At 42.9% G+C, this 20,786-nt stretch overlaps 1 pseudogene; it reads right to left on the reverse strand.

The window, feature by feature from the left end:
• Positions 1–8,483: 8,483 nt before the first annotated feature.
• LOC102244864 lies at positions 8,484–9,342 on the reverse strand (annotated as a pseudogene).
• Positions 9,343–20,786: the final 11,444 nt, after the last annotated feature.

Raw genomic sequence — 20,786 nt, forward strand, 5'->3', positions numbered from 1 at the left:
ACGATGTCGCTCGAGCGCTGGCGCTGGAGGCCTGGGGCTGTGCCCACTTGGCTGGGGGCTCGGGGCGCCGAGGGCGCACTCCCGGCTCTGCGGTCGCCGAGCAAGACTGGGTCTGGTGTCGTTTTTCACAGAAGCACACGGGGGATCTGTTACAAAAATCACACGTTTGCCCTGCACCTCCCCGTAGCATTCAGTCGCCGGGCAAGGGCCTTAAGAAGTGAAAGGGTTAAAGAGAATAAAACGGGGCAGAGGAAACTTACTGTGCTGAGCAGATATCTTGCAGAAAGCGTGCAGCCTTGAACCCTGCACAGCCTAGATAACCACTAGACACCTGGCATCCGGAGGAGCCAAGGACAGACCCGACCCTTACCTCAGCAGAACGGCTTGCAGCCGCAAAAGTTAATAAAAACCTTTCCCTCCCTGCACTCTCCACTGACTCCTTTTAGTCGGACTCAGCCCACCTGCACCCAGGTGCCTGAAATAAAAATCTCTTTTGATACATTATGGCCTCATGTCATAAGTTCGCAACCCGGCCCACTCTGAACCTTTCAAGAAGAAATGCAGAGGAGGGGGAGAGGCGCGGGCCCGGGTGCAGGAGAGAGAGCGCTCCTGGCAGGTCAGCCTTCATCTGAAATGTGTTGGCTGGCTCTTCCTCGGGGTGCGAACTTGGGCAAATTATTTCATCTCTGTGAACCTCCATTTCTCTACCTGTCGAGTGGGGGTCTTGCAGGATTGTTGTAAGGAAACCCTCACGAGTGCATGCGCGCAACCCTGGAGCCCACGGGGAACACACATGACTGACGGAGTTGGGTTTCTTATGTCTGGTAGTTTGTAGCATGGAGGAATGCATTCATGGGGAACCATGGAGTACCACAGTATAAAATATTTAAAATTTATTATGGGGTTTATGTTTTGTGATTTTGAGACTAGTTCAAGAAAGCAAAACCTGCCTTGGATTGGATGCTATTAGGACGTGGGGTAATTCTGTGACTGGGTGCCTTAATAAATCTTATTTAGAAGGAGTGAAGACCCATCGGAGGCAAAAGCCATCACTGATAAAGAAGCAGCAGCCATAGCCATTTTGGGTCAATCTTGTGGTTTAGATAATGTTCAGGTTCTGTCTATGTTCAGACAAGATTATGGAGTGGTCTTGCTTTTGTCTGGATCAGGGTCGTAGAATGGCCTTGTCTGGTTGGTATTCTATGACATTGTTTTTATTCTACAGAACACCGTGGTGATAGTCCAGAAGAGCTCATAGCAACACCCAGGCCAGCACCTGGATGTCAGGGCTGCTTTTTCTTCCTCAGCACCCAGTAAATGACAGCTAAGTGTTAGATTTGAATCCTGATCACTATTTACCAGCTTGTAACTTCAGAATTGTCACTTAACACACTTCTCAATTTCTTCAAATGATCATTTAAAAAGTACTTACTATGAGTCTGAAACTGTGGAGCATGGATATTGGAAAGCAGGTATACAATTATGAACAAGGTGCAGTTTCCTACATATTCAAATTAGGATGGGACAATGAGAGCATCTGACTCTAACCAGGAAGACTTGGTCTGGAAGGAATAGGTATAGGTCTGACTAGCCCCCAGAACACAAGGAAGAATAAGTGACATAATCTATACCAAAATGTTTTTGAGAATTGTAAGACACTGTATCACTAAAATAACCTGGGTTAGTGCTAGCTGAACCCACTTTCTAAATGTTTTGGCTGGCTTAGACCCTTTTGTCAACTCTCTTCACTGTACAATGACCACTTCAGGTGCTCAACCCCTGTAAAATCAAGAAGATCAACATCATGTCCCAAATCTCAATACCCTAAAAAGCAAAGATTTATTTATCTCTTGAGCTACCTGTCTATCCATGGTCATGGGGGGCTTTACTGTCTATCACTTTCACTCATGAACACAGATTAATGGAGCCATTATCTGAATATTATTGCTGGCATGGGGGCAGAGAGAGGAGAATGTGGTGGATCTGACACCAGTTTTATAGGTTTCCCTAGAAATGATATATGCCACTTCTGCTCGCATTTGATTGGCCACACAGCAAGTCACAGGACCATGTGGAGAAGCTCAGTCCTATCAGTTGCTCAGACAGAGAAGAAAATATCAGTAAATAGCTTTAATGACCTCCTTGTCCCCAGACCAGGACTTCTCATGAAAGTCCGTAGAAATAAAAGGGCTTTAGGCTTTAGAAGATGTTCTTTCTTATGGGCAGTAAGAATTAGTATCTGATATACTTTCAGGCTTTGCCGTGCCTACTCTTCCACAAGAAGAAAGCCAGGCCTCCTTAATTTATTTCGATGCATATCTCCATGGTGATAACAATTGTTATGCAAGCCTTTTTCTCTCCCCCCCCCCAAATCATATTAACTGCTTGAGTATGTATTAAATAAAAGAAGACTTAACCAACTGTCAGTTGGAATCTGTCATTGTACTGGGCAATGTAGATGAAGCAAAAGTTAATACCCCCATAGTTAATTATCAAAGAAATTTCCATTTATATGGTAAGAAAAGATGGGAACATATGAAAGGAGTAAAAAGGATTCTAAAACCAGGTCTGTGGAAGTCATCACAGACCAGTAACTATCACTACTATTGTTACTCCTTGAAGGCTAACCACTTAAGCCTTCTTCTCTCAAGGACTCTGAAATCGAAAATAAAATCTAGGCATGAAAGAAGGAGTGGCCATTCACTGGTCACAGTCTTCCTGGCAGTGTTTCTGAAACATGGGTCAACAAGGTGCAATCTCCAGGGCAAGCTCTACAGGAGGATTGTGACATTTTATGTTTTCAGTTCAATGACCTACAAGTGTTAACATAAGCATTTTCTGAATTGTCCTTTAATCAAGTACTGACACTTGATTTCACTGTCTGTATTTGCATTTCTACTTATGATCCCATTGCTCAAAGTAGAAATACTTTAATAATGTCAGAAAAGAGAAAAGAAGTGGACTAAATATATAAACACTATGCCCAGTTAAGTGAGACCAAACACTGTCATAACATATTGTTCAAAATAAATTTTGCTAGTATTTCAATAAAAAGAGTGGGAGAATTGAGCCATCACCTGACACATGAATAGACATACTGAACTCAAAAGAACCCCTGCTGTACCGGGCAATGCCAAGTCAAGTGGCAAAGCCAAAAGGGAATATAGTAGCTACTCACTGACACAGACAACAGTGTGGTGATTGCAGGGGCAGGGAGTGGTGGGTGGAAGTGTAAGAGGATATAAATGGCGGTGGAAAAAAATTAAGCAAAAAAAGAATATAGTTGCTACTAGATTTTGTTTGTATCAAGAAGAAAGTGACTTTTTTCGGTTCTGATAAAATCAACAAAGTAAGATGTGATGAAAAGACCTAAATTACAGCAATTACTGCTTATTAGGTAATTGTCAATACTGTGTTGATAAGAGTGTAATGATACAACTCCAAGTAGAAATTGTTGAAAGGAAATGTAATCTGCTCAGATGACCTTGGTCAATAATATGCCAAACAGACCTGAATAGGTTCTATCTAGTTGAGAAATTCATAACCTGACTTCAACCCTTGTGTTTCTTGATCTCTGTTGCCTTGAACACTGTTCAACAAATTCCTCCTTCTTGAATCTTCTCTCCCTTTGGGTTGTAATACAATTCTTCCTATTACCCCGAGAGCTCCTACTTAGTTTCCTTGGAAGGCTTGATTCCAAATGGTCCTGCTCCCCAGGTTCCATCTCAGTCCCTTCTTCCCAATCACATCACACTTGTGACTCAACTACCACAGAGTCAATCATTCCCAAATCTCAACCTCAACTCTTTTCTGAACTTGACATCCAGAGCTTCCACCTGACTATTTTTAAAAACCACTGCATACTTTTAAATATCCAAAATAGATATCTTTCTTGTAAATCTGATTCTTTCCAGAAATCCCTGTTATAATCAATGTTATAATCCTTCAGTCAGCAAAGCCAGAGATCTGGGAATCATACCTGGCTTTTTGGTCACCACGCTGTAACTTTTATAAATATAAATATTTTCATAAATATAACTGATATTACTTATACCCCTTTTAGATGTGTGGCTGTAAGGCAGGTAGGCCCCAGAATCTGGAGCAGTTGGGCTGAACAGTCCTTTTTCGTTTGGCTAAGGCCGAGAGCTCCTACTTAGTTTCCTTGGAAGGCTTGATTCCAAATGGTCCTGCTCCCCAGGTTCCATCTCAGTCCCTTCTTCCCAATCACATCACACTTGTGACTCAACTACCACAGAGTCAATCATTCCCAAATCTCAACCTCAACTCTTTTCTGAACTTGACATCCAGAGCTTCCACCTGACTATTTTTAAAAACCACTGCATACTTTTAAATATCCAAAATAGAGATCTTTCTTGTAAATCTGATTCTTTCCAGAAATCCCTGTTATAATCAATGTTATCATCCTTCAGTCAGCAAAGCCAGAGATCTGGGAATCATACCTGGCTTTTTGGTCACCACGCTGTAACTTTTATAAATATAAATATTTTCATAAATATAACTGATATTACTTATACCCCTTTTAGATGTGTGGCTGTAAGGCAGGTAGGCCCCTGAATCTGGAGCAGTTGGGCTGAACAGTCCTTTTTCGTTTGGCTAAGGCAGGGGGCTCTGTCTTGCCATCAGCAAACGGGATGGAATGTGAAGGCTGCTGGAGAGGAGGTGGGCAAGTATGCAAAGGCACCAAGGATTTCCCTGGTAAATCAGAAATCCAGACTCCTTCCCTGTGGGTTTTCAAATTATTATAACTCTTCTGATGTGCTGGGATGGTCCTAGCTAAGCTGAGTGGTCAGAAATGGGCAATGAATGATGGCCCTCAAGAAGGAATTCACCAGGATGGTGGTGATGGTGATGGAGTGAAATGCTGGGCCAGTAAGCCAGGCCCAAGACCAGGGCCAATCTTGTCTTAGGGGAAGGCCAGTTGGGAACAGAGCCATGATGTTGCACTCTGTCCTGATTCACCACCTTTGAGGTTTCATAAGATAAATAGTTGATTAAATGTGAATGGAAATATCTGTTACTCGAGTTGTAACTGGGAACCCAGTCTCCTGTATTGTGGAGTGACCAGTGCTAACCAGGGTTCACCAACCTCCCACTAATCTGTGCAGCTGTCTGTAGTGGTTAGGCCTTCAACCCCTTGACCCGAGAGCTGAACTTCCTTTTTTCTGTACCACCCTCACCAGAGCAGAGATTGGACACTTAGGCAGTCAAATCAGACTTCTCAATCTCTCTTCTGCACAACAGAAGTAAACAGGCCTGCCATTGGATTAAGTAAGCACCTGAGGGGCCCACTTTTCAAGGAAAGGAGAGCTCAGAGGATGACAATGGCCTTCTCACAATAAGAATGAAAGCTCATATTTTATGTACTTGTTTAATAACTTAAGTATGGCTTTATTTTCTACCACAGCAAGTGAAGCAGGATATATGTGAAGCTCCTAGAGCAGGCTCTGGCACTTGGTGGGGACTCAGTAATGCTGGGATTTGGATCTCAATCCTGCTCGATCAGACACACACTACAGTGTTGGAGACATTATAGAGCCTGGCCACTGCTTCAAACTGGCATTTCCTTTTGTGACTCTAAAGAGCTGCTCTCACATTGCTCTCTTAAAAGGAGACAGTCCTATTGGGGTTGGGTGTGTGAATAGGGTGGGGTTTAAAATCAGCAGAGTTAAGTTACATTGATGTGCACGTGACTCCATTATGTGGACTGAGTTGAGAGGGTTAGCCCTCCTTCCATCTTCAGCTTCTTACCCCAGGCCAACATTCTCTTTCATCTGTGCAGCTGCAGCAGCTCTTTACCTGGGTGACAAAGCATGATTGTCTGTACATAGACTTAGGATCACATCAATCCCTTCCCTGAAACACTTCAATGACTTTCCCACTAAATTCTGAATAAAATGCAACCTTGCCAGGGCCTGTAAGGCCCCAGTGATCTGGCCATTGCCTGTCTCTGTGCCCCTGAACTCCCTCCCACTATCAGGGTCACCACACTTCTTTCAGTGTTAACTTAAATGTCACCTCAGAGAAGCGTCTCCTGGGCATCCTACCCAAACTAGGAAAGTGGGTTCTTTTCTGCTACTCTCCGGCTCAATAGCTTCTTGCTTGATTTCTGTTAGCACTTCACATTCTGTATGATTTTATTTATTTGTGTGTTGACTTTTTAGTCATCTATTCCCTGGGCTAGAATTGTGAGCCCCCTGCGCACAGGAGCATGGCTGACTCATTTGAGACTATGACCACATCTACAGCTGTAGCTGGAACAGTTAATCTTTGTCAAGAGAATAAAATGTTTTTGTTCAGTGATCCTGAATTATGGAATTGTACACTAAATCTGTCCTTGGGAACCACAGAGAATACTATCTGACATATTTTTCTAAGAGACTGAGTTTATGGTTACATGCTTTGTCATGCTGAATCACTTAAAAGAAATATGTACCAGAATACCAAGTAAGTGATGGTTATAATTAATATTCAATTATGATATATAATGATGACAGAAATAAAAAGTTATTTTTATTAAAATAGAGTTTATTAGCTTTTCTTTTAAATAAACATGAAAAAGAAAATACACATAAGTTGTAGCATTCTTTTCAAAATAAAACTTCAATCAATACTTGAATCTCCAAACTCTGAACTTTATAAACAATGTTTTTTATGGTGGTAGACTGTAATATTTTATGTACCATTATTTATTGTTTATGCTTCTCTCCTTTAAAAATGGTGGAACCTGCAGCATTTAATACAGTGTGAAGCCTTGCTATATTGCGAGAAAGTATTCCTTGGCCCTGAAATGCTTTGTTTATAGACAAAATTTCTAGGAATACATTTGAGAAGCTAGGAGAAATATTTCACATAGTTGAGAATATTAATTAAAAAAATATTTGAAATTTAGGTGACATTTTACCAATTTTCTAAAAGATTGATTACTTAACTTCCTGCCCTTTATAGCCTGAGGTAAGGGTTTGTTCCTAACATGCATGTTTCCTCTTAGGAAGCAAGACTTAAATGGGACACTTACAACCAGGTAAACATGTGGGATAGAAAAGCTGGTTCATTCACCTACTTTCATATTACTATTAGAGTCCAATGCCTTTTCACTTATTACATGTGAATTAACACTGCTTCTTATAATCTTCCTTTATCAAATCTAGAAGAAAGAAAGTTTGGTGATCAAGGCAGGTATATAGCACAGCCCTGAAGAAACAAACATACAAACAGAAAACCCACAAAACTATTTTTAAAAGAGGAGATTATTTCTATGAAGATACAAGGTATCCCCCTAAAGTCTTAGTGCAACTTAAGCTCTGGTACTAGTAAAATGCTACAAATTCATAAAAACATCATTTGAAAGTCCAAATTTCTTTTAAACTTATCGAGTCCGGCAAATTTCAAATATTAAGCTTTTACTTTTAATTTCTTGCTTCAGCCCCCACTTTAAGTTAAACATTTTGTTTGTTTGTTTCAGCCAATATCTGCTATCTTTAAAGGGCTGAAACAAAGAAAAAACAATATAAGAAGCCCACTATCCAAAACCTACAAAACTAAATAAGTTCAAGAGAAGTTTAGTTAAACTTTCAAATGATGCTCAGCAAGTCCACAGCACCTACACTTCTGAGCAGGGCCTCAGGGGGCCCAAGTGCATCAAAGCTTGAAATTGCACCAAGACTCTCAGGTCACCTTCTCTCCATTACCTGCTTGTTATCACTGGACTACCATGTTGGTTGGAATTATAAAAAATATCTTTTGATGCATTTATTTAACAAAGAAAATCATCAGAAAATGAGAAACACCATTATAGTTCTTAAGATATGCAGCATGGACCCCACAGAAGTAGAAAATCAATGATTGATTCTTTCTCTTATTATCCCAAATATGCTAATATGCTAATAAGTGGTGCTTGCAAAGAAGTTGAATGACAAGTGTTATTCACAGCTGTTTGGTTTAAACTGATTGCCAATGGTGACTAGAAACTTCAATGATGTAGAAGGGAGGAAGAACCCTTCAATACCTAACATGCTACAGTCTGTTCCTAAGTGGCTTTACGAGTTGTTAGGAGTCCCATGTTTTAATGGTAATATTGCATTGGTTCTAAAGGAAAAATAGGAAAGACATAAAAGTTGTATAGTGTCTTTAAAGTCTAAAAGTTTAAACTTCAATTAAAAAAGAACACCTCACATGGCTGACAGCTATCAGCCTGCATCATAAGTAGGTATCTGTGTGTGGGTTGGAGCTTTTGCCTTTAAGATGTAACTCTGTTTACATTGAAAAGGACAAGGAGTGTGTTTCATGGACAAGGTCCCATTCTTTCCTATGAGCATAGTCCTTGCTGTCCATGAGTCTGTTGAATTCAATGTCTGACTTTTAGATGAAAATGCTCATTTTTCTGGTTTTTGAGCAGGAGTGATGATATTTCTTCAGTCCTCATAGGTGAGGGGCTCAGGATGCTACGAAGCCTCATTTGTCCCTCAAGAGAGGATGGTATTAGAGCGCTGAATACCAGTGAAATTGTCAGCACTGAAAGACCTTCTTACAGCAGCTCTACGCGGTCTTTGTATTTGTCTTCACACAATCTAGAAATGGCCTCTAGGTTCTGTGCTCTTTCTTTGCTAAGAGGAGCAAATAGAAAATTCAGGTTGTCATCTGCTAAGGAGCAAAGGTCAAAGTACACTGGCAGGAACATTAATATTAAACTGAAGTAGCTCCAAAAAAATGCCTTTCCATCTTATTCCTGAGGATCTGGCAGTAGTCCACATTCCGTACAGCCTGATTGTCCCAAACCTTGGAGGCAAAAGAATGGCTCCCAAAGCTATTCTTTTCCAGTTAGAGGGACAAATGTAGATCTGAGCATAAGTTAAAAGCCTTTCTAACGAAATCAAAGTTACTATTGCACAGTCAGCTGTTAGCTGTGGGCACTAAAAGAATACAAATAGATCAGTAAATAAATTGGTGTTCAGGATCATGCTTAATATATTCCTCTGGAAGCTTTACTCCTGTGAGTGGATGTTATTGCCATCAAAACTATCCAAGGATCTATTTGCATTTCTGTTCTTTATGTGGTAATATATTGCTAAGGTCACACAATATATTGGGGTTCTAAGGTTAGGTTGGCTGGCTGTGGCTGTGATCTAGAAATATTGTTGAGCATGAGCTATACTTTCTAGTAAGTGACCCTGGAGATACATCGTTTAAATGATTGCTCTTCCTCTCTTCTCACTCATCCGTTTGAGCTTTGATCAGAAAAATTTGTGCTGGCCTTAAATGGTCAGAAGGGTCTGATTCCAAAACTAAGTCTTAGGTCATCTCCCAGTCACTGATGTGCTGCAGGTGGTGGTCCTCACGGGCTCTGAAATCCAACTAGGGGAGGGGGGGTGCCAGGGCCGTGAGCACTGGCAATACCGCCACCACGTCCCTGCCTCCTAGACCTCAGACTCTGAGCTGAGAAATGAAAAATTTTATTCATAAAGCCAGTCTAAAATGTGTAACTCTCCAACTAATTGTAATTCTATCTGAAGTTTTATTCTGTACCAGAAAAAAAGAGGGAAAATGTCCAGTCCCACTAGTAATCAAATAAATTCACATTAGAGTAACTATTAGAGTATCACTTTCCACATTCAAAATTACCCAAGATTTTGTTTTTAAGATAAAATCCATTTGGGCACCCTGAGGTGAAATGAACAAAGTCATACACTGCTTGCAAAAGTCAAGTGGTAAAAAATTTATTCAGAGTAATACTTTAACAAGCATAAAGTCATTAATGATTTTGGCACATATTGTCTACTCAGCAAGTCACACTGATGAAATAATAATGCATTGATATAGAAATTGAGCTACTTGGACTTACATAAGGTTGTTTATAATTTGAATATATGTCACTGAATATGTAACACTATGTAACTATCTATCTAATAATAGGATAATATGCAAATTGGTCAGGACGCCATCATGCAAACCGGTCAGCAGGCTGCGTCCCCGCCCCCTGTGCCGGCCTGGAGACATGAGGCTCATGTCCCAACTCCCCTGTGCTGCCCTGGGGGTCCACAGGCATATGGAGAGGCCCCTCTGCCGCAGGCCCAGCTGGGGGTCCACAGGCCTCCCCCAGCTCCAGCCTACCTCTTTGGGGCAATCCATCGAGGAGCCCTGGATGGGTGGGCGGGGCCTACCTCTTTGGGGCCATGGATCACAGGGCTCCCACACTGTGACAGGGCACACGGGCAAGGCTGGGGAACTCCACTCCCCTGCCCCGAGTGCACGAATTTTGTGCACTGGGCCACTAGTATAATTATATGTATAAAACAACAGAGTGTATATACACACATGGTGTCTAGAAAGGCCATTGTACTATATTTCACAGAATATTTAATTACATGAAAAAGTTTTTATGCTATGATATTGAAAGGAGTTTTAGGGACAAAATAGGCAGGTTTAGGGAGTCTTAGGAATAAAGAGGATCCATGGGGGAAGAATGCATAAGTGAGGGCTTGAAGCCGCCAGAAGGCATACATTCACAAAGAATAGAAAAGTGTCACAAAATAAGGGAAAAGAAAGACATACATACATTCACAGAGCATAAAGAGAAATCACAGAGTATGAGGGAAAAAAACATATTTTCACAGAGAATAAAAAAATGTCAACAGATGCTGACAAATGAGAAACATATGTTCACAGGAGATAGAGAAATGTTGTAAGATAAGGGAGAGAGGAAAAGGGGGGCACCACATGGGTTTTGGACTTTGAAGCTGACGTTCTGCAAAAGACTGACCAATTAGAAAAGCACAGAGTCATAAAATGGGGAAGGGGTCCAATTAGAAGAGAGCATGAAGAGACAAAGAATTACAGCATTGATAAGCCTTAGAATAAAGGGGCTTAGTGGGTTACTCCCATCTTGGGCTCTCCTTCTCCTTCCTCTCTTTAAAAAATCAATAAAATATATTTAAAATAAATAAATAAATAAATTTAGTGGGTTACCCCCTTGAGAACCCCTCTCTATGTGAGAGTCTTTATTTGCTTCCAATAATTTTTCACCCTTTTACTAACAAGTCCTTTTAGTCTATGAATTTTATTCTTTAAACTTTATAAGGCAAGAACCCTCAAGTGGGAGATCTGCTCCCCACACCCCACATTTCAATATTAAGTGAAAAAAGGAAATAAAAAGTATATAAGTAATGTATCAAATATTAATAGCAATTAGATCTGAGTGGTGGGTTTACTAATAATTTTTATTTAAATACCATAGTATCATTTTCAGTATTCTCCACATTTTCAAAAATTAACATGTATTTATTTATAGTCAGAAAAACAGTACACTTAGAAAGAAATGAGAGAGGGAAATGATAGAACAATTATATGCAAAATCATTCATATTTATTACAAAGCATTAGGGGGAAAACCCCCTCAGAACTCTCAAGGGTTGTTGATTATTTCCCCAACTTTAAAGTCGAGTCAGTAACCACATGGCAAATCCTCATTTTTGAATGGTCACAGGTGGCCCAAGATAACAGGATGGAAGCCAACTGCTGACAGGCAATCAAGAGCCTTTATCTAGAAAATTTACTCAAGAATGGAGAACTAGCTGTTCTGAAATGAAAGAAGGAATCTGGGTGAATCTTTGGGCTGCTGGGACCAATCTATTTAAAACCAGTCTCACAAAATAGTGGAGACTCACAGCCCATAAAAATCCTCCAGCCCAATCCCCTAACTTTACCCACAAGGAAACTGAAACCAAAATGAATAACTGTTTTTCTTCACAGAACGTATTTGCCACCTTGTATTCCTGTGGTCACAGAGACAAGGAGCCTCCTTGGAATCCAGGCCCTGCTGCCATCCAACTTCATTCGTTCATTTCCCGAAGGAGGAGTGTAAGAAGGCAGTTAAGAAGTTTAAGGAGTTTTTGGAGGAGAAGCTCTGATCTATGCACACGCCCCAGGAAGGTACAATGTACCCTCTTATCTTTTCACTCTACATCCTACCACCATTACTCAGTTTTTACTACTGTGTCCTCCAGGCCACTGTACTCCCCCAGGTTACCAAAGCAGTGCAGTCATGCCACCTGGGATCTGGCACTGACGGGGAGCCGCGCCCTTGGGTACCTTGTGTTGTCAGCAATCACACCAGTCCTGACCAGCTGGACTGTGGTTTACTTTATGCTTATTCCCCTGTGTCTCTGGTAATATGCACAAAACCTGCAGGTAATCTGAACATAATCTACAAGTACTCAGAACATTATTAAGCAGAGCTCTTTAATAATGAGATTAAACTTTTTTCCCTTCTTCAAATATCTGTTATCCTATTGTATTCCCTAGTGTTCTACTTGTCACCCAGCCAGACCCGGCTTCATCCTTGACCCCTCCCTACAGTGTGTTCCCTCCTCAAGTGTTTGTTCAGACCTGTTCCTTGTGATTCATTAATTCAACAGAATGTACAGAGGGACTTCCAGTTTCAGCTCTGATGACTAAGAGCTTGGAAGTCATCACTCCCATCCTCAGAGCAAAAAAAGCTGACTGAGCTGAAAATCAGTGCCTTTCTTATCTTGAACCCATCAGAGATAAAGGTCACAGGGCACAGCTATACCCCGTGATCTGGAGACAGGCAAATCCAAGGTCTCCTGACCTGCACTGAAGGAACTAGAGCCACGTGCTGGCAGGGACACTGAGATGGCACTTTTGATAAATTGCTGGAGGCCTAGTGCAGACCAGCCTGAGCATGAGAAAGTCCTGGGGTCTGTGCCTCAGGGGGCCTCTCCACTTGTTTTGTTTCGTCTGCGGGAACCTCACTAGGTTCTCATGATGAAGAGCCAAGAATGACTCTCTTTTGGCTCTGGCGGAGGAGGGAAATGTTTACTATTTTGAAATATGCCTAGAGTGTTCTCATAACAAAGGCCTACTGTCTGAGGAAAAAGACTGTTCCACTGGCTCCAGCCTGTCTAGCATTCCTGTCTCACCTGAGGGAGAAAAAATAAGCTAACAAATGCTTGTGAAGGTCACAGCTCAGAGACACAGGCCCACTAAATGACTGATATTTAATTACAAGATTATATAAGAACTAGTGGCCTGGTGCATGAAATTCGTGCACATTAAAAAGGGGATTAATTAGAGGAAATATTTTAATATTGCTATTTGCCCTTTCTCTATAATAGAAGTGTCAGAGATGAAAGAAAATTAGTAAAATGTATATGAAAATCTTCCTCCTGTCAGAGTCTGGGGCACACCATGGGACCCAGAGTCAAGTCCCCATCCACCCACGTGCGCCTCGAAATCGTGCAAGACCCAGACCGGACTGGCCCCACCCCCATTGGGCTAGATCCAGACCTGGCCGGTCCCACCCTTGTCAAGCCCCGCTGGGCTGGTGGTGCAGTCTGAAATCCCCTGTCAAGCCCCACAGGGTTGGGGGAGCGGCCTGAGGACCCCCGGCCTGGTGCTGGGGTGAGGGGCGCAGCCTGAGGTCCCTCCTTAAGCCCTGCCGGGGCAGGGGGTGTGGCCTGAGGTCCCCTGTCAAGCCCCACGGTGGGGGGGCTTAGGGAGGGCCCAGCCTCAGGTCCCTGCTGATTGCTTGTTAAGGCTTGTTACGGGAACTTGGCCTCTGCTGTGGGCACAGCCATCTTGTGTTACAGAAACCCCACCTCCGCTTTGGGCGCCACATATTTGTGATGGTGTGACGATCAATTTGCATATTCCCTCTTTATTATATAGGATATGTTTACAGATGCATCTTCTAGGGCAAAGGAAACTATGGAGAAAATAAACAAATGGGACTACATCAAGATAAAAAGCTTCTGCACAGCAAAAAAAAAAAGTACCTGATACATCACGTCTGGCTTTCAACAAAAAATTACAAAGCATGCTAAGAGGCAGGCACAAACACAATGTGAAGAGTGTCAGGACCACATGCAGATGTGGTGGAGACTTTGGAGTTATTGGGCAGGCAATTTAAAACAGCTATGGTTAACATTTTAAGAGCTCTTTTGGAAAAAGCAGACAATTTGCAAGAATAGATGGGTAATATAATTGGTGAGATGGAAATGCTAAGAAAGTATCAGAAGGAAATGTTAGACATCAGAAACACTGCAACAGAAATGAAGAACGTCTGTAATGGGCTCCAAGGTAGATTGGACAAGGCTAAGAAGAGAACCAGTGCACTTGAAGACAGATAAACATGCATCGAGTGTTTCTGTGTGCCAGATACTATGTTGGGCGCTAGTGAATAAGACAGGCTGGCCTATGTCCTCCCAGAGCTGCCTCAATCAATCCATTCAGCTCAAGTCTGCCTCTGTCCTGTCTCCCCCATCATTGCTGTCCATTACCATCCCAGTCCTGGCCTTAGTCTTTTTGAAATCTCCCACTTACTCTAAAATGTTAACATTGGGTCTTCTTACCTTTCCATCCTGCCCCATGACAATGGATTCTTTGCGTTGCTATCAAAATATAAATAAATAAATAAACCTCAAATATAAAACTGGCTGCTTTCTCTCTGCTTTAATGGGTACATGTTGCTGTTGGGATAAATTCCAAATTCCTAAGCAAGATATACAGCATTGACCTCTACCTACTTGTATACCTGCAACTTTTACAACTCCCCACCTGGACTTTTATGTACAGACATGCTGAACTCTGGTTCGGAAATTTAACTTACTGATCTAAGTTCCCTCCTCTTAATGGAATGTCCCTTCTCTTCCTTTTCCGGCCTTGCCTAGCCATCTAATTCATCCTCCAAGACACAATTCAGGGATCATTGGCCATAGGAAGCCTTTCCTTCTTTCCCAACATGTCAGTTATGCCTTCTCTATCTATCTGAGCAGATACCACTCTGTATCATAATTACTCTGCCCTGGGCTAGGCTGTGGGTTCTCTAATGGTAGGAACCATGTCTTCATACACCATGTTACAACTTCAACATACCTTTCTGGTGGACAGAATTCAATGCATAACACCCTACATCATTCTGGTATGTTTTCCTTCTATTTTGTAGTACACATCACATGCAGATAATATGGGCACAATGTCTGTGAAGCATGAAAAGACATAATAAAAATGATTTAAAGATAATTTCATTTTATCATAAACTTGTTTAGATCCGGCAGTTCTATACAACATCAACATCCCAAATCTGTATGTTAGTTCTGTGGACCTCGAGAAGAAAGATATCTGCCAAGAACTTCCTGTGGTTAATTGGGCCCAAGTTCCTAACTAAAGTCTAACAGCCATTGTTGAAATAAATCTCTCATACACACTGCATTTCAAAGAAAAGCCACAGGCTGAGCTGCCCATTATCCTAATATATAAAAACCCTGGGTCCGTCACATCCACAATGACCGGAGACTCGACCTAACGACCAGGCTGTGCGTGCAGCAGGCTCTGGTGGGTGGGGACTTGTGGCAGTGGAGACGGGGATGGGGAGGCGGGGCTGGCACTCACACTCTCACACTCACTCACAACCGCACACACGCACAGACACACACAGCACCCACCAGCTCATAGCCTTTTCTCCCTTTCTTTCCCTCCCTCCCAGCTCGCTCTCGGAGCCTCTTTCAGAATGAGGAAACAAAACAGACTGGGCCTGAAGAGGCCTGGGTGAAAGGGAGGGCCAGCAGAGGGTGGAGTGGCCCCCACTGGCCCCGCCCCCTCCCAGCCAGGAAAGAGGAAGAGGGACAAAGAGAGGCAGGGAGGCCTGGAGGAATACTGAGAAAAACAAAGAGAGACAGAGACTAGGTGAGATCAGGCCGGCAGGGGAGGGCAGTTGGGGGTGAGATCAGGCCGGCAGGGTAGGGCAGTTAGGGGCAATCAGGCAGGTAGGCAGGTGAGGGGTTAGGAGCCAGCAGTCCCCAACTGGAGAGGGTGCAGGCTGGGCTGAGGAAAATTCACCCCCCCCCCCGGACTAGGTGAGATCAGGCCGGCAGGGTAGGGCAGTTAGGGGCAATCAGGCAGGTAGGCAGGTGAAGGGTTAGGAGCCAGCAGTCCCCGACTGGAGAGGGTGCAGGCTGGGCTGAGGGAAATTCCCCCCCCCCCCACATGAATTTCATGCACCAGGCTACTAGTGTTCCTTATAAAAAAGCTCCTCTGGCTGATGTGGCTCAGTTGGTTGAGCGATGTCCTGTATATCAAAAAATTGCAGGTTGGATTCCTGGTCAGGGCACTTTGCTCAGGTGCCAGTTTGGTCCCTGGCTGGAGTATAGGAGACAATTGATCGATGTTTCTCTCTCTCCCTTCCTCTCTCTAAAATAAATAAAAACATATTAAAAGATAAAAAAAGCTCCTTGTATCTTTTTTTTTTAAATCCTCACCCAAGGATATATATTTTTTTAATTTCTTTTTTAGAGAGAGTGGAAGGGAGGTCTGGATGGGGGAGGGAGGGAGAGAGAGAAAGAGAAGAAAAAGAGAGAGAGAGAGAGAGATTAATGAGAGAGAGACACATCGGCTGGTTGCCTGGACTGATGGACTGGGGATTGAGCTTGCAGCTGAGGTACGTGCCCTTGACAGGAATTGAACCCATGACCTTTCAGTACATGGACTGACACTCTAACTACTGAGAACATCGGCCATGGCATCCTTTTATCTTTTTTTTAACCAATGAGTTGAGACCTGCACCATTCAATTGGAACTGCACAGAGGAGCTCTATAATGATCAATTAGAATCATAATTCTTACTTATCAGGACAGTGCTATTTGGACCAATAAGACCCACACACAATGGACTGATGGACTACAGCTGGGAACACAAGCTAAGCTAGCCTGATGCTGGATTGGACTATGCAAATATGGGACAAAAACTTTGGGCAATGGCTTTAATCTTAGCTCTGCTAAGGACACAACTACACTTTTTTCATGGCAGGACAAAGGGATATAGTGTAAACTCAGGGGTATAATTCTACACAAATAAATGCCACTCATTCTCCTGTAAGAGTCTCAGAAAATTCCTTTTCTGGTGACATCACAAGAAGCCCACTTCCCCCAGCAACAGGTGGGTACATGGAGGATTCCCCACCGATAACATCTGGGATGAGTAGTAGTGAACCTGCCCAGGGCTTGTGAAGGGGGGAACTATCTGAATGAAACTCAAGCTCTAATAGCAAGGTCAAAAAACAAACAACAACAACAACAAATTTGTATGTGGGGTAGAGGGAGGAACTCATCTACAGCAGCCTCCCTCGCCCAGGTTTTCAAAATGTGCCTTTTGCTGATAACATTTGCTATGACTTTTGGCCCCCAGTCATCTGACAGTAGCTCCCAGCAGAGTTTTGCCTCTGTTCTCCCTGCCAGGAGGGTATTTAGGCACATGGAGAGTAAGTGCCTGCCTTTTGTCATCCTTGTGCTGATAGGCCTGCTAATATAATATGCTCCTAGTTGTCTTTTCAGATTCTATGCTATATCTTACAAGGAAATACCAAGGCACAGAGTTTGGTGATGAGTTTCAGTTCTGCATGAGTCAGTAACAAGATGTATTGAGGAGTACTGAATTTTGACTATTGAAAGGTGAAAACCTGAAAGCTTGGAGAAGAGAATTAAAATCAATGGAGGGGAACAGATAGTGGTCGCCTTTCCAGGGGTGGGTGCCAGAATAATACAGAGGCTGACATTTCAAAGTTGTATCTCATGAATTTCTCCACCCTTGGCCCAGCTTGACCAAGGAGAAAGGTTGTGGAATTCCCTATAGAATGCGACTTCTCAAAGGTCAGGGACAAGTATACATTCCCAATGCCCCCCTCCCCCATGCTTATCCACTGAGCCTTTCCTGGCAATAACCCTGTAATATTGGAGTGAGCATCCATCCTGGTTTCCTAGTGTGAACCTGTTTTCTTGGTATAATTACTAATAGCATTCCTTTCAGTCTAAGAAGTGTCCAGGTTTGAAAAAGAAATTACAAAATCACCCTCCTCAGAATCATAACATCTTCTGCATTCTGTAACTCTGCTTGCACACTCTATTCCTTACCCACATCTCAACTAGCAAATTATCCCACAGCTTCCCTAGAGGTGGTGGGCACATCCGTGGGGAAGCCAGGGTGTTGGATATGGGCTTAAGACAGTCTCTGGGATCCTTGTTCAGGGCTATACTTACCATTCTTGGCCTTTGTGGGATTATGTATTTCCAAATTTTTGTGAGCTGGCAGTGGCCCCACCCCCTCCAGGTTAGACTGATAGACACCTTCCCTACATACCCTGACTTTACTACACATGTGCCCATCTCCCTCTTTGTCCAGTCCCTTCCCCCTATAATTTGCAGGGAATGGACTGGTGGTTCTCTGGAGAGTGTGAAGTTGCAGCTTCCTGGTGAAGCTGCCCAAATGGCCATGCTTATGCCTTCCCTTTGCTCTTTTCTTATTGTTAATAACTAGCTAGTTACAACAGTAACATAGAGACTGAATCATTACTGGTCTGATCCAGCCACATTCCTCCCTGATGATGACTTCAGCCATGGTGTGTGATATAAGCCTGGCCTGGGAAGTGGGCAAAGAAGCCTGCTTGGAGGCTCCACTTTTACAGGGGTTACAGGGAGACACACCTCCCTTTTTTTTTTTCCTCTGGGAGTTGTGTATTGTGAAGCCGGGAGCTGCTGCATTCACTTTATGACCATGAAGAGAGCTAGTGGAGGACAGACAAACTTCTGAGGATTAGGGAAGAATTCAGACCCCTGAATGGATTGTTGAGTTGCTGAACTGTGCAACAGTGGGGCAACCTTTCTTCTGGACATTTTGATTATTTCTTGAAATATAGCAGCATAGTTGGTTTATAGTTTGCATGTGATAAGATTTTTAAAGTTTGCGTAGGTCTATTTCTGCTGTTTCTTATTTCCATTGGCTTTTTCTCATGGAGCCTAATTTCCTGACTTGCCATTTAATTTTGTGCCGAGGCCATAGCCCTAGATAAATGATATTGGAGTTTCCCAGAGGCCTGGGCTGGAGGTGCTTCCTCCACAGAGGATTTGCATTTGCTTCTGCCAGGTGCCTAGGGCTCTACTGGTCAGGGACACCTAAAACCACTCACCGGGCTTGCCATTCCAGAATGCAAATCTGCTCAAGGAAATGAGGGTGGAGCTACGATCAGGATCCCTCCAAGATAGTTTTTTTTTTTTCTTCCTGCTTTTTTTCTTCCAGCTGTAGTCAGCGCCCAGTAGCCTCCCTCTAGGTCTCCTAGTGTCGTGGGGACAGGGCAGGCTGATTTCTAGTTTACCCTTCCTTGGCAGAGCGACCCTTTGGAGTATCAACCTCCAGAAGGGACTGCAGTGAGTCCCTGCCTGGGCATTTCTCCCTCTGTCTCAGGAGGCTGGTGACCCAAGCCTGAGAAGCCCTGTGAAGGTTGCAGCAAAGGTCCTGGAGCAAAAAGGCTGAGCAACTGCTCCCCCAATCTCTCTGGGTTCAGACTTTCCCTCAGCTTTGGGCATTTGCTACCAGTTTATCAGTTCTTTGATTTTCAAGGTGATGCTCTTGTATTTAATCTAGAAAATGTTCTTTTCATTGGGAGGGTTACTCTCCCTCGGAGTCATTGTCCTGTGAGAAAAGACATTTGTATCCGTTTCACATGAGTCAGAGTTTTCTGCTTCTTCCAGCCCACTGGGCCTGCTCCTGACACCTATCACATTCTGGAGAAATTCCTGTCTGGAAGCCTGCAAGTTGGCCAGTGTCTAATACTAGGATTTGGCGTGCACTGATTCAGTCAGGATTTCTTATTCTGGGCAAATATCTACAAAAGGAAAAAAACTGTTTATAAAGGAGATGTTGTGCAAATTACAACTAAAAAGAAAATTAACATTTACTGAGGGGCTGGTAGCTTCCTGGCACATTGCCTTCATTATCTCGGGACTGAAACTCTGGTCCCTTCCACTAAACAATGAGATCTATGACTTAAGATGACAGATAATGTGATAGAATAGAGAGAGAAGAAGGGGAAAGAAGAGAAAATAAGGAAAGAGGGAGGGAGAGAGATCTGTTCTGTCCTGTTCCCCCGGAAAAAAATTCACAAAAAGGAGTTTGCTCCCTGTTTTCTGCTGGGGGTTGGGGGAGGGGGAGGGTCAGTCTGAGCACATTGCACAATGATCACGAGGCCTTGTGGATTTTCGTCACAGCTTTTGAATAACACTGCCAAGTTTACTGAAAGTGCAATTTACATCTGGCTTTGTTTCCAAGCTGGGACCTTTAATTAAAAATTGTACTTAGAGGCTCTGTAGGTGTGGTGACAACAGAATCATTTTTAGCTAGACAGGATATCTTGGAGAGCTCACTGGAGGCCAGGGTCCTGGGCCCAGCTTGTCTTTCAAATTGACTCTAGATCAGGGGTGGGCAACCCTTGGCACGTGTACCAAACATGGCACGCCAGTAACTTTTGCTGGCACGCGAAACCCTCTCTTATAATCTTCCATTTACAATTTTTGTGAACATTTGAATGACTTAAATGTTAAATTACAAGGAACTGGCAAGACACTTGATGTTTGGTTACATAAAGGCTTTTGAAAAGAAACTGGAAGTCTTTAAGAGGGATGTGGATGGTGAGAGATTTAGATATTTCCCAAACCTCAAGAGGCACATCAAAGACCTCCCAAAAGATGACAGAACAGACTGTCAAAGCCTTCAAAAGCTGTTTTTAAACATCATCGAGTCAACTATTGAGCAGTTCTTCTCAAGATTTGCGAAATTCAGAGAACTGGAAGAGACAGCAAAATTCATGAGGTTTCCAGACAGCATGAAACTGGAGGAACTAAACTTACAAATGTTTTCACGGATAGACATGGCTGACTTTGAAATGCAGTTGATTGAATTTCAGAGTAGCTCAATTTGGAAGCAGA

This window comes from Myotis brandtii, unplaced genomic scaffold (assembly GCF_000412655.1).
Source record: "Myotis brandtii unplaced genomic scaffold, ASM41265v1 scaffold513, whole genome shotgun sequence".
NCBI lineage: Eukaryota > Metazoa > Chordata > Mammalia > Chiroptera > Vespertilionidae > Myotis > Myotis brandtii.